General features: G+C 40.9%; 2 protein-coding genes and 1 non-coding gene across 8 annotated transcripts in view; 1 reads left to right on the top strand and 2 right to left on the bottom strand.

Annotated features, from left to right (window-relative positions):
- The window catches only part of Erich1 (glutamate-rich 1), a gene marked incomplete at its 5' end in the record, with an annotated part of 52,793,804 nt that overhangs the window by 12,633,789 nt on the left and 40,140,825 nt on the right, over nucleotides 1–19,190 (bottom strand).
- The window catches only part of Unc5d (unc-5 netrin receptor D), a 546,654-nt gene that overhangs the window by 468,629 nt on the left and 58,835 nt on the right, over nucleotides 1–19,190 (bottom strand). The window lies entirely within an intron of this gene.
- Nucleotides 15,073–15,153, top strand: Trnal-aag8 (transfer RNA leucine (anticodon AAG) 8). The gene has a single exon. It is a non-coding gene; the product is annotated as a tRNA-Leu (tRNA).

Raw genomic sequence — 19,190 nt, 5'->3', positions numbered from 1 at the left:
CAGAAAAATCATCTTCCCTTATTACTCATCCTTTATTGAAAAATAGCAAAGTGATTGCGTTTCCCTAAATGTGCTACATATGCACAATTCCAGTTTGTCTTAACAACACCTTAAGTTCTTCCTTACAGATATCTCAGTAGTACTGTGGAAATTTTTATCATGGTATTTTCTTAATCAAAACCATCTGTTAATTCAATTGCCACTGCCTCCGATCAGACTCCCTTTGGTAATCCCCTCAGCTCCTCTGCTGACTGGCTGTCTGGTAGACTGGTCAGTGAATTTCCCGTCTTGCTCCACTATAATCCATTTTCCACCATGCAGTTCAACTGTTCTTTCTAGGCTGTCAAGCTGATAATGTCAATCTTCTGATCACTGTGCTTCAGAGGGTCACCAGAGCCTCAGGAAAATATGTTCATCCCCTGCCTTCCCCTGGGATCTCTGTAGCATACATGCTCTCTCCTATTCTCTCTCTCTCTCTCTCTCCTACTCATTCTCTCTCTCTCTCTCTCTCTCTCTCTCTCTCTCACTCCCTCCCTTCGTACATATTAATAGATGTCACTGTGACATTTTTCAAACAATATAGCATATAAATATGGTACATTTCATAATATATTCCATTCCATCATTAATTACCTGTCACCTAGCTTCTGCCTCATCGATTTTGCATTTCTAAACAGTTCTCCTGTCTAGTCTCATGTTCTCCTGCCTTTTCCATAAATCTTCTCCATCCCTTTTTCTTCTCAAGATTTCTATGTCAAGATTTCTCAAGATTACATGTAATAGAGAACTTAAGGCTTTCTATCTTTCTGGCTTTGGTTTCTTTCAATGTACACACATAACATGTTTTCTTTATCCATTCACTTATACACGATCTGGTTGCCACATTCCCTTTACTTGGCTATTTTGATTAGTTCTGAAATGAATATGACTATACAGGCATCTCTATCACTTGCTGAAATTAATTCCTTTCCTGATACTTAGCAGGATGTTAATAAATCGATAATATGCAGTATTTAGTCCTCTTTTGAGATATGAGTGGACCCATACTGATGTTCAGAGTGGATGGACTAATTAATATTCTCCCCAGCAGTGTTTAGGGATTCTTTCCCCTAAATTCTTGACACCATGTGCTATCATCCGTTGTCCAGATGATGGTAATTCTGACTGGGGTAAAATGGAATCTCAGTGTCATTTTGACTTTAATTATCCTGACAACTACAGATATTGAGCATTTCTTTGTGTTATTATTGGCCAGCATTCCTTCTTTTAAAAAGTGGTATTCTATGTGAACTCTATTAATTGTCATTTTTCTTTACTTCAAGTTGTGCTTTTGGAGTCCATTATAGATTCTCTTTAAGGTAAGTGGACTGCATAACCTTTCTTCCAGACTACAGGATGTCTCCTCACTCTAGTGTTCAATCATGATGCCAAAGCTTTCTAATGACCATATAAACACAGAAGAAACTTCTTCTTGGAAGAAAAACTGCTAACACAATGTACAACAAAACCATAACCAGCCTCAGATTGAGTGGAAGAAAACAAAGTATTTCTTCTAAAATCAGTAACAAGACATGGCTATCTATACTTATCACTTTTTTAAAGCTTATTTTATGGTTTTATGTGTATGAGTGTTTGCCTGTATATATTGATGTATACTCGGTAACTTCAGAGGTCAGAGCAATGCATTGGGTCCCTTAGAACTGTAGATATGGGAACTACCATGTGGGTGTTGGGAACTGAAGCTGAGTCCTCTAAAAAAAGCAAGAAGTGCTCTTCAGTCACTGAGTCATTTCTCTAGTGCTGACTCTTGACATTTTTATTCATTACAGTGCTTGAATTTAACAAGATCAATCAAACAAGAAATAAAAGGAATACTAATAGTAAGGAAAATTATGTACTATTTTTTTTGTTGCTGTTTTCAGATTGCAGGAATTTAGAACATGCTAAACACCCTACCAAATAACAATTGGGAAATTTAGCAAAATAAGAAACATACAAGCTCCAGGAGCCTTTCTAGATACTAATAATAAAGGAACTGGGAAAGAAATGGCATGTGTGTGTGTGGAGAGCAGAGTTTGGAGCTGTCACAGTCAAATTAAGTACTTCCAAAATAAAACTCTTAAGAATAAATGGACCAAAAGGGTAAATGTCTTATGCTATTGTGGTTTGAAATAAAATGGCTCCCATAGGTCCACAAGGAGTGGCACTATCAGGAGGTAAGGCCTTGACAGAGTAGGCATTGTCCTGTTGGAGGAAATATGTCACTGGGGGATGGGTTTTGAGGTCTCAGATGCTCAAGTCAGACCCTGTGTCTCACTCTTCCTGCCTCCTGCAGATCCAGATGTAGAGCTCTCACCTACCGCTCTAGCACCATGTATGCCTGAGAGCCACCATGCTTCCTATCATGACTCTAATGGAATAAAAAACTCTCTGGAGGGTAAGCCAGACCCAACTAAATATTTTTCTTTATAAGGTTTGCCCTGGTCATGGTGTCTCTTCACAGCAATAGAACTTTAACTAAGACAACTGTGAAAATTGTATGTGTGTGTGTGTGCGTTTGTTTTAAAAACTAAAACGCTTCAGAATAGCAAATGAAATAAGCAAAGAGATAGCCAACTTCTCATCCTAATACACAATGTTTATTCCTGTCTGTCCATCTGCCTTAAGAAGTTCCTCAAATCTGCTGTTTAAAAACCAGACTTCTTAATCACCCTTGCCTACATGCAAAGCACCAGACCTGCCACTTACTAGTTATGTGTGGACAAAAGAGTCAACCTTGAACTACATGTGACAAGAAAAGTGCCTGCCTCACTGGGAATCTCAAGGTTGTAACAGATAACAAAATTGTCTGTAAATATTTTGACTCCCTCATATGAAGGCTATTTGCCATGTACTTCAATACGGGTTGACCATGTTCCTTAGTTACAACAAAAAGACTGGGAAAATCGTTAAACGTGGACATTTCTCCTCTTGCCCATATTCAGGTCCTGATCGTCAGCTAAACCTTCCAGGATTACCAGGCACACATGAGCCAACACTCTCCACCATCCTAGGAAAAGCAAGAACCTGAGACTAGATGGGCCGCAGACCTAGAGAAAAGTCAATTGATATTGTTCTGGTAAAGGATATAAGGACCCCTCCCAATGATCGGCTATATCTGTAGATTAGTTCATGCTCTGCCATTACCCAAGAAGCTTCATCCAGCAGTACATGGGAATTACAAGAGAGACCTACAATTGAGCAACATACGGACAATTAAAGGACTTGGAACACTTAGTCCTAAATGGGATGTCTTCATCAAATCCCTCCCCCAGGGCTGAGGGAATGATGCACAAGAAGCAGCAGTAATGATTGTAAGATCCATTAGGAATGGACAGCAAAGGAACACAGCAGGAATGACAAATATTATGACCTCACAGAGAATGGGGCGGCATACACACAACCTACCAGGGTCCCAGTGCTGAGAGGAGAACTGAACTTGAGTACCTGTCCATAACCACCATAACATAGGAGCATCTATGTCATGTCCTATTTGCTGTTAAGACAACTGGTCTTATCATTTCAGTCTCCATCACAGACTCCCATCTCAGACCAACAAGGTGACTCGGTAGGTATAATGGCTTGCCACCAAGCCTGATAATATACGTTCCACTCTCAGGTTCTACGTGATGAAAACAACCTAGTCATTCGTTTCCCCCTGAGCTTCCCAATGTTATCCTGGCATATGTGCACATGTACATATGTGCTTTAAACAACCTTAAAGCTGATCAAGACAGAATAAACAGTTCTTACTCTCAGTAGGAATCCACATAACTATCTTAACTGAACTATATCCTCTTCTGTCGTTATATCTTGACGACATTCCATGGTGTTCAGTGTCCCTGGCTGTAAATGTGCAAAAACTCTATTTGTCTCATTGAAACATCTCTGTAAAGCACCATCATCTTCCCAGTAGACTGCGTTTCCACATCCCCTCTCTGGGAATGGACACATCACTATTAACACAAGCTGGGTTAACTTCACTACTCTTTACTGTACCAGTCAATCTCATCCAATCAACCAGCACTGATCAATCAAAACAAAACTAGTAAGTTTCAAAGTTCAAAATGTATTTAACGACATACATTTCTAGTAAGCCTAGAACATTTGGTTATTTCAGATTTTTAAAATAATAAGATAAAAGACTGTGTGTGTGTGTTTGTGTGTGTGTGTGTGTGTGTGTGTGTGTGTGTGTGTGTGTGTGTAATAAATGTCCTCATTCATTTCAACCATTCTTCCTATTAATGGCCTGGCTTAGGGTTCTTTTACTTGCTGTGTGGTATGGTGTGTTTGCTTGTTTTTACACATATGCACCATTAACATTAGCCATACCCTTCTAATATGTGGGTCACTTTCACAGTACACATGTTTGACATATGCTCTTATGGTATCAGTACGGAAGAGAATGTTTGTAACTCTACCACCCCACAACAATGATCATACCTGTACATGTGAAACTAACTCTACTTGATCATGCTTATGCTGCTTCATTATAACCAGGACACACAAACAGGAAGTAATCCACATACCCAGGAAAGGCATCCCCTAGTCAAGCAGTCCAGTGACTTTCCACAAGTCAGACTAGGCTACTTGCAAACGACTGGCTTTTGTTTAACACATTATGATGGCTAGTGACCACGCTGCTTTTTTTCCTCAGTGCCCAAAAGCCATCTGTTTGCCAGGTTTGACTAGACTTACTTTTTTAAAAGAGCTATAATAATCCCTTATTTTCAGAATCCAAATGTTCCATCAATTTAGAAAATCAGAACAGCATTTCCATTCTCCTATTACCTCTCCTGTGCTCAATGAAGCATCCCAAAAAGAAAAAAAATGTAGCCATACATAACTTCAGTGTATCCACTCCTATTAATGATATCTTCCTGTGTGTTGAATACTGGTCTGTGCTTAAGATGCACATATTCAATATCGGAAATAAGCCCATGAGTCCTATAGTATTATTTCATGTAATGCATTAAGAAACAGGAGCAGCCAATTATCAAGTCACACAACATTTAGGAAATACAGGATTTGAAAATGGACTGCCCTAACCTATATTCATACTCTTAACTATCTATATGGAACTATCTAAATGTTCTCTGATAAACCAGCACGATCACTCTTATGCCATGCCACCAAGAAGATGCCCGCAGAAAACCATAGTCATCTCTTGCTACGCTGAGAGGCTGTTGGGTTTTCGTCCTTCTGGTAATCACAATCTTCCACATGGGATACAATAATTATAGTAATTTTCTATCACTCGGAACATGGTTCTGTTTCATTTCACGGAAGAAAGAATTTGATGAGCGGTCTGTATGGTATATTCAAACAATTTCCTTGTGGCAGCTAAGCACAGGTACAGGACCACTAGAAGAAATCACCATAGTAAAGAAAATAATTGTAGTAAATGGCAAAAGAAAGATGGCCATGAACTATATCCTTCTGGATATTTGAACTAATGCTGGTTTTGGTTTCGTGTGTGGAGGGCTGGAATTCACCTAAGTATTCACTCTTGTCCTTAAGGAATGTATTTTATGAAGAAAACAAAACTCAGGTGAATTCTAATGAGAACACTGTGGGCTGTTCCCATAGCGATGATGCGGATGCTTCTCTTTCTGTACAAGTATCCACTGTATCTGAACTGAGTTCTGCATTCCAACAACCTATTGGGTTGTTTAGCCCTTTGGTCATCCAGATGTCTGTCACAGAGCAACCAGCCCTGGTAGCGTGCTATCAAGAAGCAGGCATGATGACACAGCTGGGTGCCCCAGGAGGAATAGGATACAGGCATGAGATTAATGCGATGGTTCAGATTATAAAGCAATGGATAAGTACAGGCACACTGATTGCAGATCGGTGTTGGAAAGGTGCCCTGTGCTTGGAGAGTCTACTGTGGATTTCTATCCTGTACTAAAACTTAAGTGCAAAACAGAGGGCAAAATTCAACACGAAGTCAACATTTCCATCTGTTTGGGTGAATCCAGGCGAGGCTCTGACATCCCTCACAAGGGAGCTGGCACCACTGAAGTGTCTAAGTATTCCGAGATGCTAATCGGTTGTTATGAAGTCTATTCAATATGTCAAAATTCATTCTGAAATATGATCCAGTGTGACAAACCCATCCTCATTCCTTCAAAGGATCTCTCCATCCAATCTCCGTACCTAATCATTCTTAGTTGCACAGATGAACCCAGGCTACCCTGTATTACGCCCATATTTAGTAGTGAGAACATATGAGAAGGCGCTTTCTGATGCCTAGGGTGTCAAAGCCTACAATCATAAGGAAAAAAAAAAACCAATGATGCTTTTCTTAAAATCTTGGCAGACAATGAATCTCGAGACATATATTTAAATGGCTGGCTCGACGAGAGCAATAATTTCCAACGTTTTCAAACGGTAGAGCAGGCTACAGGCAACACAAACATAATTACAGATTTGACAATTATGTCATCCTAGATCAATGCTTTGAGTATTGTTCTCAGCTGCACTGGATCCTGCCACAAGAGGTGCTTTTTCTGGAGCGAGGTGACGACAGTGAGGCATCACAGTGATTTATGGTACTTGTGGCAGCGTTCAATTAAATCATTCTTAACTGATTTTAATTAATTGGAAAACAATGTTAGTCTGGGAAACATGATTTTACCTCGGAGGATGCAATCGTGATTGAATGAAGTATAGCACTAGCTTAGAAACTCAGAACTAGACAATGGAAGGAATCACTTTCCTCTAATGTGGGAGCTCTCCTTCTCCCCTTCCCCCTTTACTCTGGGAAATAGATGGAAATCTATATGCTACCATGGAGTGCAGGAGTGTCAACACACAGATTTCAGATATGACAAATTAAAATACACTCCACCAGTACTTCTCAAGGAGCCCTTACATGCGTTTGCCTTCTTTATACCTTGGAAATGGCTCTGATTTGTTCTCTTTCCTCTTTATTATACCCAATCCTGAGACCTGCGGATATCACCTAAATGTGCTTAAAATCCTATCCGGTTTGTACATTTGAATCGAACCATTACCGAGACATCGGAGCCAGAGTATATCTGCACTGATTCTAGAAAGAAATCCTGATCCCTACCCAAATCTACCTTCTTATTCTGTGGAAAGTATTTCACAATCGCCACAACACTCCTGTATATGAGGAAGGCTGTTATTCCTACTTCAAAAATTCCCATAAATTCAGAACTGTTCACAAGTACAAATTCAGTCTATTGTGTGATGGCAGGTACGCTCATCAGCCTCTTCTTTCTAGACCACTGCCCGAGACAATCATCTTAGAAAGGAAAATGTTTATGTTGGCTCCTTGCTTCGAAAGACTTAGCCTATAGCTGTTTAGTCTTCTTGGTTTGGGTCCTTGCTGAGTCAACACACATGGCAGGAGCTCATGGCACAGAAAAGGTGCTCACCTCATGGCAACCATGAAAAGAAGAAGCTGGATTTCCACTACTCACCTGGAGGATCCACTTCCAATGACCTAGGCACTCTCTAGAGCCACCATGTCTTAGAGTTCTCATCATTTTCCTGTAGCACCAAGCTGAACATCAATCCTTTGGCCTTTCAAGATTCAAAGTAGAGCATCATATAATCCAAAAGCACATCCCACTCTCATACAACCTGAAACTACAGTCGCCAGCGACGTCCATCTCAATTGTCATCTGTAAGGTTTACACAATGATGAAATAACCTACAAGTGCCCTGAATTCTCCCAGATATGACCCACAGCTGCCCCATATTTATTCCACCTTCTGTCACCACATGCTAAAGATTCAACTCTGTAACACATGTGGTGTTTCATTTGAAGGCATTATAAGTCATAATCGCCCATGAAAACAATAATGACAATTTAAAAGCAGTCAGAATTCAAAAGCAGCATCTAACCTTGTAGGTTTCAAAATTGTCTTCTGATTTCTCCTAATAAAATTACCTGGAACATCTGTTTAACAGGCTGAGGGCAAAGCTTGACACAGAACTCCGTGGGTGCTAACACTTAATGAGATGAATCTTAGGTATCTCAGGATCAGTTCATGTCTTTTCCTATTGAAAAAGAAATCTAAACCAGAAGGTAAATAACAAAAACCTTTATTGATAATATGTAAAAAAAAAATTACATAGAATTTCTGATGTTTTATGTCGTCTTTTCAACAAAGAACAATTAAGGAAAGCCAAAACAACCTTTTACAATTAAAAAAAAAATCATGTGATATTTGAGTGTTCTTCATTTGTTTCAAAGAACACTCACACTTATCCAATATTTATATTGTCTGTGGAAAATTATTGTTCCACATGGCTGCTTCCTAGCTGAAAAAGACCCAGAGAATACAAACATCTTTCAAAACTAAACTAAACTAAAAGAGAACTAAAAGAGAAGACACTCATTCTGTGCTTCATCCTGAGCAAAGGCTACCGTGACCAGGTCAACCTGGGATGGCTCCAGCATCCTCATGCCGCAGTGTGGCACCTACAACATAACTGTGTAGGTGCCAGTACTCTGCAAAAGCAAGACACTTCTCAGCAAGATTGTTAACATGGGTTATGCTTCATCAGCTGCCACATCCTTTGGTTGAAATGATGCTCTTTCCATTCGCAGTTTTTGTGCATGCCAAAAAAAAAAAAAGTGGAAGAATTTCCCAAGTGTTAGAATGTCCCAGAACTGTCTACTATGAAAGAGTTGGGGGCCAGCATTTTCCCAAAGTGGATGCTCTGGATAGTACTAGGAATAAAGCATACGGTGGGCAAGAGGACAGGGCTTTTACCATCATGGTCTCTACTCTTTTCCTTGGCTTTATTACAGTCATTCGGGAAGAGTGATTCTCAGCCGATGGCCTATAGACAAGTGTGCAGAGCAAGTTTTACATTAGTGTCTGGTGTGGGAGGGTCAAGCCTAATACCAGTGGCATGAAGCCCATCTCTACTGAGAAAACATCCTTACACTTTCTCCCAATTTTTAATTTTGAGAAAACCATGTCATGGATTTAACAAGAATCGAAATGTGTTGACATAGCATTGTATCAAAATGTCACATGGACTCTCATGGGGAAAATATGTGTCATAGACTAGGAAGCGCTCGCAGGTTTGGATGGCTACACACAATGTTATGCCGTGTATTCTTGGGAGGATGGGGCACAGGATGACAAAATTTAGTGTGAAATTTGAATTAAGACTGCAATATAGTTGATAGAAATATACAGTTCAAATTTTCTAAGCATACATAAATATATATATATACATACACACACACACACACACACACACACACAATGACAGTGTATAAGCACATGAGGGTAACCAGATGGACAGCATCCTATCAGAATTCTATACTATCTTCTCTCATTCCTGAGGTCTGCCTTTCAAGGTATTAGAAGGTGCAATACAAGCTGCCAAGAGAGAAAGGCAGGGAATCCTGCTAAGTCTTGCCCACTGTTACGTTTATAAACCATAGCCATTATCCATGGCTGAAGAGGTCATAGTCCGGGGCATAGAACCTTCTGTTACCATTTTCCAAACTTACACAATTTCTAAATGTACTTTCAGTCTCTATCCTTAGACCCCCAGATACGTTTAGCTCTCACCCCTCATCAGAGAAACTTCCTTTAGCAGCTAATGAAGACTTAAGAGACCCATAACTGCTCAAAATGTGGAAGTGACATGGGATGCGCATGCCAACTCATCATCTGAAATGAAAGCATTATTCCAAGGCCTCGGGATTACAGAAGAGTAGGTAGAAACATTGTATGAGCCAGGATGTCTGCTGCTACATGATGCCTACTAGACATGAGAAGGAGGCCACACCTGTGAAATCACAGCAGAAGGGTACCTGAACAAGAGAGATATAATGGAAACATGGATCTGTCCATGAGGACAGGGACAATTCTATAAGGTTCTGCCCACAAGAGGAAGAGCTATAGGCAGTCATTGGCCTCCGAGAGAGTCAGTGTCCTCAAGGACAAGCTCTGCATAGGTATGTTATCTCTAGTGATCAATGTTAGAAACATGTACTAAATGGACTCAGAGTGTGTGTGTGTGTGTGTGTGTGTGTGTGTGTGTGTGTGTGTGTGTGTGTGTGTTGTATGGTGTGTATGTGTAATAAAGAAGATGTCATGAATTGGGATAGATGACTAGGAACACAGGAGGGACCATGACATGGGGACCATGAATGACGTGGATGTGATCACGTATAAAGTTCTCAAAAATTACATAAATTATCTGAAATTATTACAAGATTCAATGCTATATACTTAAAGTTGGGGGAAATGGAATCATTTGTCCCATTAAAAGCTTAGGGCAAAAACATGAGGTATTGATTTTGATCAAAACACAGACAGACAGACAGACAGACACACACACACATATCAATATTTCAACTATTTGCTCAACATCATTCCTAAGGTAAACACCTGAGAATTTTATTTTAATGAATTCAACTAAGTGTTTTAGCATAGCTTTTACTTGCAGGACATAGGTCGCCCTAGTTGGGTTTCGGGAAACTTGGCACAAGCTAGAGGTATCTGTGGAAATAAACTTCAGTTGAGAAATCCTTCTATCACATTATGTGTAGCCAGGTTTGGAGTTCAGTTTCATGATTAATGGTTACTGTGGATAGACCCACTCCATGGCAGGGTTTGGGGACACTACTGGGCCAGTGGTCCTAAGTTGCACAAGAAAGCAAGCTGAGTTAAGCCATGAGAAGCAAACCAATCAGTAGCCCCTCTCCATGACCTTGCTTTAGTTCCTGCTTGAGTTCCTTCCTAATTTCCTCATGTTTGTGCCATAAGCATTTTATGGGACAAATGACTCCATTTACCCCAACCTTAAATATATAGTATTTAATCTGGAAATAATTTCTGATAATTTATATAATTTTTTGAGAATTTCATATATGGTCACAGTTGCAACACTCCTGGCCCCCAACTCTTCCTCCTGTGTTCCCAGCCATCTACCTCAATCCATCCAGATGGGCAGAGGACAGAGAAGTAAAGCCTTTCTGCTCCAAGGTGTTTTTGGTCATGGTTTGTTAGCACAGCTACCCAAGCCCTATCTGAGATGTTAAGCAGCTACCCAGATTATCACTCATTTGCCTTTGACCACTGAAAACACAGCTTTCATGTCCTTGTAGGTCTCTGAGCTCTTACACATCGTATAAACTGTCCAGACACCCGTGGCATGAAAACGCCACTAGTGATTTACAAACTGTGGCTCTGTTATAACTCTAGTGTAAATATCAACCATGTGATCACTTAAGCTGAGTTCCCCTTACTAGAATTGTCATTTTGTATGGATAGATCGTGACTGAATGCTTTTGCTCCTCCTAGTAGACGGAAGACCTGTGAATTCTAACATAGCTGGAGAGTCAAACATATTTGCTGACAGGCCCTAGAGACTATCAGGATAGCCAAAGTTTTCATTTAAAAAATAAATAATTAGAATTGACAGGAGAAGTGAATGTAACACCCTGGTGAACAAATTCATTAATTCAACTTCCCTGTCATAGCTGTTAACTCAGAACAGTGGTCCTAAAACCTATCCAGGAGCCTGCAGTGTCCCCTCAGGAATGCCCTTGGATTCATGGAAGCAAACTTTGTACTAGGTGAGGATAGCTTTATACTGACCAACAAGAAGGAGGTGGTGCCTATTGGAGGTAAGGTTTTACTGAGGTATCTGCTCTGACAGACCCATGACATGCAAAAGTCATGTGCTAGGAAAAGCCCGTGTTGCCTAAGTCCATATACACATACACCCCTGTATATCGTTAAATGGGGGACGCTTAAAATAGATATGTCAGCTGCTTACATCAAATACATTTCCTTCTTTTTAGTAAAAAATGCAAAGAGCATTATCAAAGCAGTCTGAGGAAGATGCCAGAGTAAGAAATGAGGACTGGATTGCCACAGGCCTCAGCACATACCTTCAATCTCTCGACGCAGATCAATAACAAGAGCTTGCACTTTCATATGTTCCAAATGAAAATTTCAGGACCCCCCCTCCACCCCGTCTTCTCCATGGCAATCAATGCTGCCCTTCTGACATTGAATCGATATTAATTGTAAAGTCCCTGCCTGCTATTTCCATATGCATGTGGAGGAAGGCAAGGTCAATTTTATCCCACAGTCTTTTTTCCTCATCTACCCAAACGACTACGCAAGTGGAAATGCAAGGTTAATTAAACCAGGTACACAGCAAATGATGATGCATTGCCTGCCTTTCCTTTCTATTTCAAACTCTATCATTTAAATCTAAGGCAATTTAAATGATTTTACACTCACTCAGACTTCTCTTTCCCTGATCCATCACTTCTCACACTGTCTTGAAGGCAACTTCACCAACCAAGGCATAACCTTCAGTTTTCTCACGGTCCCATTAGTAACTAGCCCCAGTCAAGAGACAACCTTGCTACCGGCTGGCTCCTGGAATCCCGGAGATACCTGCTGCTTAGATTAATGAGGCCCCTTCCCATGAACCCCTGGGGAAAACACAGAATCTGGAATTGAGGACATCCATCAGAGGAGTACTCTCGGCCCATGGCTTTGTAATCAGTTACAAGGATAATGAGTCACTGAGAAGCACGTTATTTACTCCAAAGCAGTCCCGCGCTTAGATTCCAAACTAACACATGAGAGTCACAATTATTTCTCTTTCCCCAACTGTGAACATATCCGTACAAATAGAATCTGAGTTTTTCCCACATTGTCTCTCAACTAGAAATCTCAACTGGCAAGCTAAATAGAGCCACCAAAATCACAACGAGACAGGATGAGGCTAACCCATCACTGGGGTCTCTAGCTTCCAGGTACAAAATTTCATGGAGTGGAAATGCAGACTTCATGCAAGATCCATCCATACAGTTCAACTTCCCTGGACTCTGAGAAAAACTGGGATCAGATTTCAGAGGTAATTCATGGTGGAGATGGTTTCTGATGAAGCTTGTCTTCTCTGTTTGCCCAATCAAGTCCAAAGCAATCTTTTTCTAGCGGTTAGTAGGAGTTACTAACCAGCAAGTGTTTATAATTCACAGAGAATTTCAAATATAGGCAATTAAGAAAATTTACTCAGACCAATTGCTTTTAGACAGCACAGATTTTCTTCCCCACTTTAATTTTATCTTGGTAGATACTTTTTTTTGTAAGACTCAGGGAAAGTCACAGAAAAATTTTAAATGATAGGAGTTATGATATCTCTCACTTTAAAATATAACTAAAGGCTTGGATGAGGTAAAGAATCTGCTGTGCAGGCATGAGGACCTGGGTTTGGATCACCAGGATACCGAGGTCTCAGGGCAGGCAGATGCACCCACCTAGCAGATAGTGATGGGGAGACACAGACTCATTCTTCTGCTAGTATCACTACAGTTCTGTCAATGTTCCTACTTGGAAAACTAAGGTGGGGAACCCAAGGGATCACAGCCATGTCACCATCTAGCCTCCACACATGTATGACAAGTGAGAACACTCATACATAGACAGGAAGTCACTGAAATTAGATTTATAAAGTTACATGTGAAATCGGAAAACATAATTGGTAACCTCCCAAAACTGTGAAAACCCCCAGAGGGCATTTTCAAACAAGTGCCTTTAATGGGAATCTATTTAAGCCATCTCACAAACAAAAACAAATGAACACTGTAAAATTTATCACAATTTCCAAAGCTCATAACTTTACTAGCTTTAAATCTAAATGAGTCATTCAGTTACACCTCCATGATGAAGTCAACTGTACTCTTTGCAAATCAAGTAAAGAGTTAACATTTAAATGACCTTATACAGAAGAACTGTTAGTTCGAGCAAATTTATGTTATGAAACAATATAGGGATATGTGATAAATTTCTCAATGTTTAGAAGAGAAGCATTATCCTCTGTGTGTGTGTGTGTGTGTGTGTGTATGTGTGTGTGTGTGTTACAAAAAGAGAGGGAGGAAGGGATTGAGAAAGGGAGGGAGAGGGAGGGGAACAAGGGGAGAGAGAGAGACAGAGAGAGAGAGAGAGAGAGAGAGAGAGAGAGAGAGAGAGAGAGAGAAAAGAATGTTGATATGGGTGTGAGTGAGTGTGTGTGAGTTGAAATATGGAGAAGTTTCCCAGAGTCATAGTATTTTCTCCTTCCAAAGGGCTGAGCTCATGAATCTGGAATAGAAGGGAAAGGTTCTTCAAGACAAGACCTACGGATAAAAGGAAATCCACTTAGCTCTCAGCAGCTCCCAGACACAAGGGTGTACCTTGAGGTAGTCCTAAGAGATCTCATCTTTACATTCAGCTAAAATCAGCCTGTCAGCTATATCTGTCATTCCTATTTCTCCCATCTGGAGTCACATAGGACGAATACGCGCCCTCTCTCCCATCCTCAAATATGTCACGGCACGCACTGAAGTTGAGTAAGCCCAATGAAGAGGCTGAAATGCCCCACTTCTAAAGACGACCTTCAGGGTACAGCTAGATGATCAGAGAGAGGCGGTCACCACTGGCGCCACTTCCGTTCTTCAGCCTAAAATAACAGAATACATTTCTGCAGCTTTCAAACTAATATAAATGAATATAATAACTTCCCTTTGTTCGTGGCCGATTACATTATATTACAGCAGCACGATGTCCAGGGCTAGCATGCAAAAGTAATTTATTTTTCTCCCACATCTGTAACTATTTGGGAGAGCAGCTAAGTCTTCATAATTATGCCGCAGACACAGTAAATAGAGCAAATGCAATAGGTCACCCTGCGACTATAGTTCAGGGAGGGAACAATTATTTTACCCCATATAATTTGCATCCAACATTTCATACGGGGAAACTAAAGAGAAAAACAACACTGCCTTAGAAAATTACCACAGCCTTTTAATGATCACTCTTCCTGCTTTTTTCTTTTTATCTGGGTTAAACAGATTTTTGCTAAGAAACAGGACACATACGCACGTGCACATACACACACACACACACACACACACACACACACACACCCATATACATGCACACAAATATACGTGCACACACACGTATACACGTACGTATACACACACGTAGACAGGTGGCGTGCCCTAATAATTTTCATTAAGAATTCGGGGTTGGGGATTTGGCTCAGTGGTAGAGCACTTGCCTAAGAAGCGCAAGGTCCTGGGTTCGATCCCCAGCCCCGAAAAAAAAAAAAAAGAATTCATTCCCTTTCAGGTTGTAATTCATTTGACTTTGTCTGACACAGATTAAGTTACTATCAAATAAGCTAAAATTGATGCACATCATTCCATCTTCTTTCTTCAACCTGTTTCTCCTCCCCTCTGCAAAAACAATCTGCCATTCCTGAAAGAAGTGCACAAACTTAAGAAAAGACTTCTGTCTTCAACAGATTTTCCTTTACTTAAGTAGAGAAAAACCTGCTGTCAAAAAAAATGCAAATGTGTATTAAGAAAGTCTCCACTTAAACAGCTGTGTGTCACAGAGCTGAGAAGTAAGGCCAGTGTGTTTGCGTTCTGCCGGTTATCATTAATAATCAAAATATTTTTCAAGATGATGAAGGGGCTGAAGAACCAGGTCTATGCCAATTCCCCTGATACCCAGAGGATTTCTGTCTAGGATCTCTTTGTTTTAGAAGTTACAGCTTTTCATGGGGAGATCAATGTGAGTCCCGGGAGAATTGCAGTCTAATAGCCTTTATGTTTTTAACAGGAAAGAGCCCCAGATGTAAAAACAAAATTAAAAGCACTAGGAAGAGGACACACAAATCAGACTGTTAATGAGGAAGCCAGGGAGCCCTGGTGCAACCCAACAAGTCTCCAGAGGAAAGGATTCGAGCTGATCCTTTTCGTTTTCCCTCCATCTCACGATGGTGAGGAGGAAGACTAGTATCTCAGACTGAGAAACCTGTTTATTACTCACTGCTCTCTGAGGTCAGCCTCCTCTACCAGGAGACACATGCGCCACTATGTTCATCGCAGCCTTATGTATAATAGCCAGAAGCTGGAAAGAACCCAGATGCCCTTCAACAGAGGAATGGATACAGAAAATGTGGTACATCTACACAATGGAATATTACTCAGCTGTCAAAAACAACGGCTTTATGAAATTCGTAGGCAAATAGTTGGAACTGGAAAATATCATCCTGAGTGAGGTACCCCAATCACAGAAAGACATACATGGTATGCACTCACTGATAAGCGGCTATTAGCCCAAATGCTTGAATTACCCTAGATGCCTAGAACACATGAAACTCAAGATGGATGATCAAAATGTGAGTGCTTCACTCCTTCTCTAAAAGGGGAACAAGAATACCCTTGGCAGGGAAGAGAGAGGCAAAGATTAAAACAGAGACTGAAGGAACACCCATTCAGAGCCTGCCCCACATGTGGCCCATACATATACAGCCACCCAATTAGACAAGATGGATGAAGCAAAGAAGTGCAGACCGACAGGAGCCAGATGTAGATCGCTCCTGAGAGACACAGCCAGAATACAGCAAATACAGAGGCGAATGCCAGCAGCAAACCACTGAACTGAGAATAGGACCCCCGTTGAAGGAATCAGAGAAAGAACTGGAAGAGCTTGAAGGGGCTCGAGACCCCATATGTACAACAATGCCAAGCAACCAGAGCTTCCAGGGACTAAGCCACTACCTAAAGACTATACATGGACTGATCCTGGACTCTGACCTCATAGGTAGCAATGAATATCCTAGTAAGAGCACCAGTGGAAGGGGAAGCCCTGGGTCCTGCTAAGACTGAACCCCCAGTGAACTAGAGTGTTGGGGGGAGGGCGGCAATGGGGGGAGGGTGGGGAGGGGAACACCCATAGGGAAGGGGAGGGGGGAGGGGGATGTTTGACCGGAAACCGGGAAAGGGAATAACACTCGAAATGTATATAAGAAATACTCAAGTTAATAAAAAAAAAAAAAAAAGAAAAGAAACTGCCTCATGGTGGTCACTAAGTGGAGGCACTCCTCCGAGCAGCTTAAGGATACTAATTGGAAAGGTCAGCTGCAGAAACTCTCCTCGCTAACGCACTGGATAAGCAACAGAACCATCACACACAGAGTAGGAGTTGCCATCGCAAAGGGTTGGTTGTGTGGAACGAAGTCGAGAAACTTCAATCTCAGCGCTTACTGCCCTGTGAGAAATCCGATTGCTTACTTTCATTTCTAAACTCAAACCGCCTGACACCGCCCACCTATGGCCACTGAGCACATCGAACGCAGCGAATGTGATTGAGGAGTATAGAACCTCGTGTTTTATTTTACTTCAAGTAATTAAAATTTAAATTTAGCGGTAGATGTTCTCCTTTGGTTATTGGGGAAATTTCTCAAGCATGTTGGATCACATAGAGCATGTTATTCGATTGTTTCCAATGAGCTTTCAGTCAACTGCAAACACAGATCAAATATGTATTTCCAATGACGCGTTAGCATTTGCTATGGGTTGGATGAGAAACGCCCCATAGGCTCCTGCATTTGAAGATTTGCTCCCCAGGTAATGACGCTTTAGGGCGAGGTTCAGATGCTTTAGGTGGTGGTGCTTTGTGCCCCTCAAGGTTTACAGGACAGCCTCACTTTTTTGCATCTGCTCTGCAACTATAAACCAGAATAAACCTTTTGTCTCTAACTGATATTTTTGGCAGAGTTTTTTATTACAACAACAGAAAACTAATACAGCGTGTGACCTGAATTGCTCTCTGCGTAAGATAGGCACAGACTTCAAAACTTACTAACACCCACACACAAAAAAAAAAAAGAATTAAAATGTTTATGGTGATTACAGGTTGAAATAATATTTTAGACAAGATTAATTTCCAAATTATGTATTACCCAGCATAGTATATCTTTCTACCCTTTTCAAAAGTGACTTCTACAATTGCTTTTTAGTTACATGTATGAGTTGTAGTTGTGTCTTGTATTATCTTTCAGATAATGCTGTTCTGAATATTGGTTTCTTTGTCTATGAAGTAGAATGATATTTGCTACATTGTAGGGGATTCTGAAATAAAGCACACGTATATCAATCATTTCTTGCAGTGTATCCCATGCCATTCAATAAATGGCCTTTTATAGGAGAGCTGTGATGTAGCCCAGACTGGGCTCATACTGTCTGAGCCAATGATGGCCCTGCACCTCTGCTCCTCCTCTCTCAACCTCTTAAGTGCTCCCATTACAGGTGTACTCCTCCATAGATGGTCAATGTTGCAATGGTGATTCAGCCCAGGGCTTCTTGTATGCTAAGCATGTGCTGGAGCAACTGAGAGACATGCCCAGGTCAAGGGGGCATTTCTACTGATACTTCATAATCAATCGCAGAGGATTTGGAGCAATATTCAATAGCTCATGATCCTGACATAGTCAAAATTCTTAAGATCGTTAGTTTTTCTCCTTCTTTGTTAATACCTTTTGAGATCTACCTGCTAGAATCGTAACTGCAGTGGTGTATGCTCTCACCTCTACTGCTTCAGTCTGCCTCATTCTCCTCTACCTACCTTTTATGAAGGGGTTTATCTCACCGACTTCTGGATTATTTGTTCATGTGCTTTTTTGTTCCAAATTAGCATATACATGTGTATTTCCATATATCCTTTTGCTTTCATTGAACAAATACCATGGTATCCTTCCCTAATGACTCAAAAGCAAGAGCTCAGGTCACTTGTTCCCCTGAACTGTGTTCAGCTGCTTAGTTCTCCACTGGGGAGATGCACTGACTCTCATTCAACTAATGTCTATTCAGACTATTATTAACAATATCCACTGCTAGACGTCTGGGAAGTACCAAGACATATCCCCCTTGGTGGAGAAAACTCTGCATGTTTAACATTTCTGAATTTCCTTGTCATCTGTGGGAACAAAGACCTTTGTGCCTCCAACACTTAATAAAAACCGTGGGTTTGCCTTAAGTCAAAGAATGCAGTAGGTTCTGTGTGAATGAAGAACTTTTACAACATCAAGGAGTAAGCAAGATCCATACTTGCTCTGGACATTTGAGCTTGACTGATGGAGCTTGCTAAGATAGAAGGAGTTATGAAGGGCCAGGGCATGGAATGACAAGCAAAACCCGCCTGTGATCACAGCTGTGACTTGTCGCATGAATGCCGGCTCCCAAAAAGGTACAGTGTCAAGAGATTGTTGCTGAAGGTGAAACTGGGCAAAAGCTACCTAAAACAGACTCGTGTGGTCTTTAAAAAACAAGGGTGCTTATTTCATTGGCT

This window comes from Rattus norvegicus, chromosome 16, assembly GCF_021556685.1.
Source record: "Rattus norvegicus strain SHRSP/BbbUtx chromosome 16, alternate assembly SHRSP_T2T, whole genome shotgun sequence".
In the NCBI taxonomy this organism is placed as follows: Eukaryota; Metazoa; Chordata; class Mammalia; order Rodentia; family Muridae; genus Rattus; species Rattus norvegicus.
The sequence above is the reverse complement of the archived record's forward strand: the minus strand, read 5'-3'. Positions and strand labels throughout refer to the sequence as shown.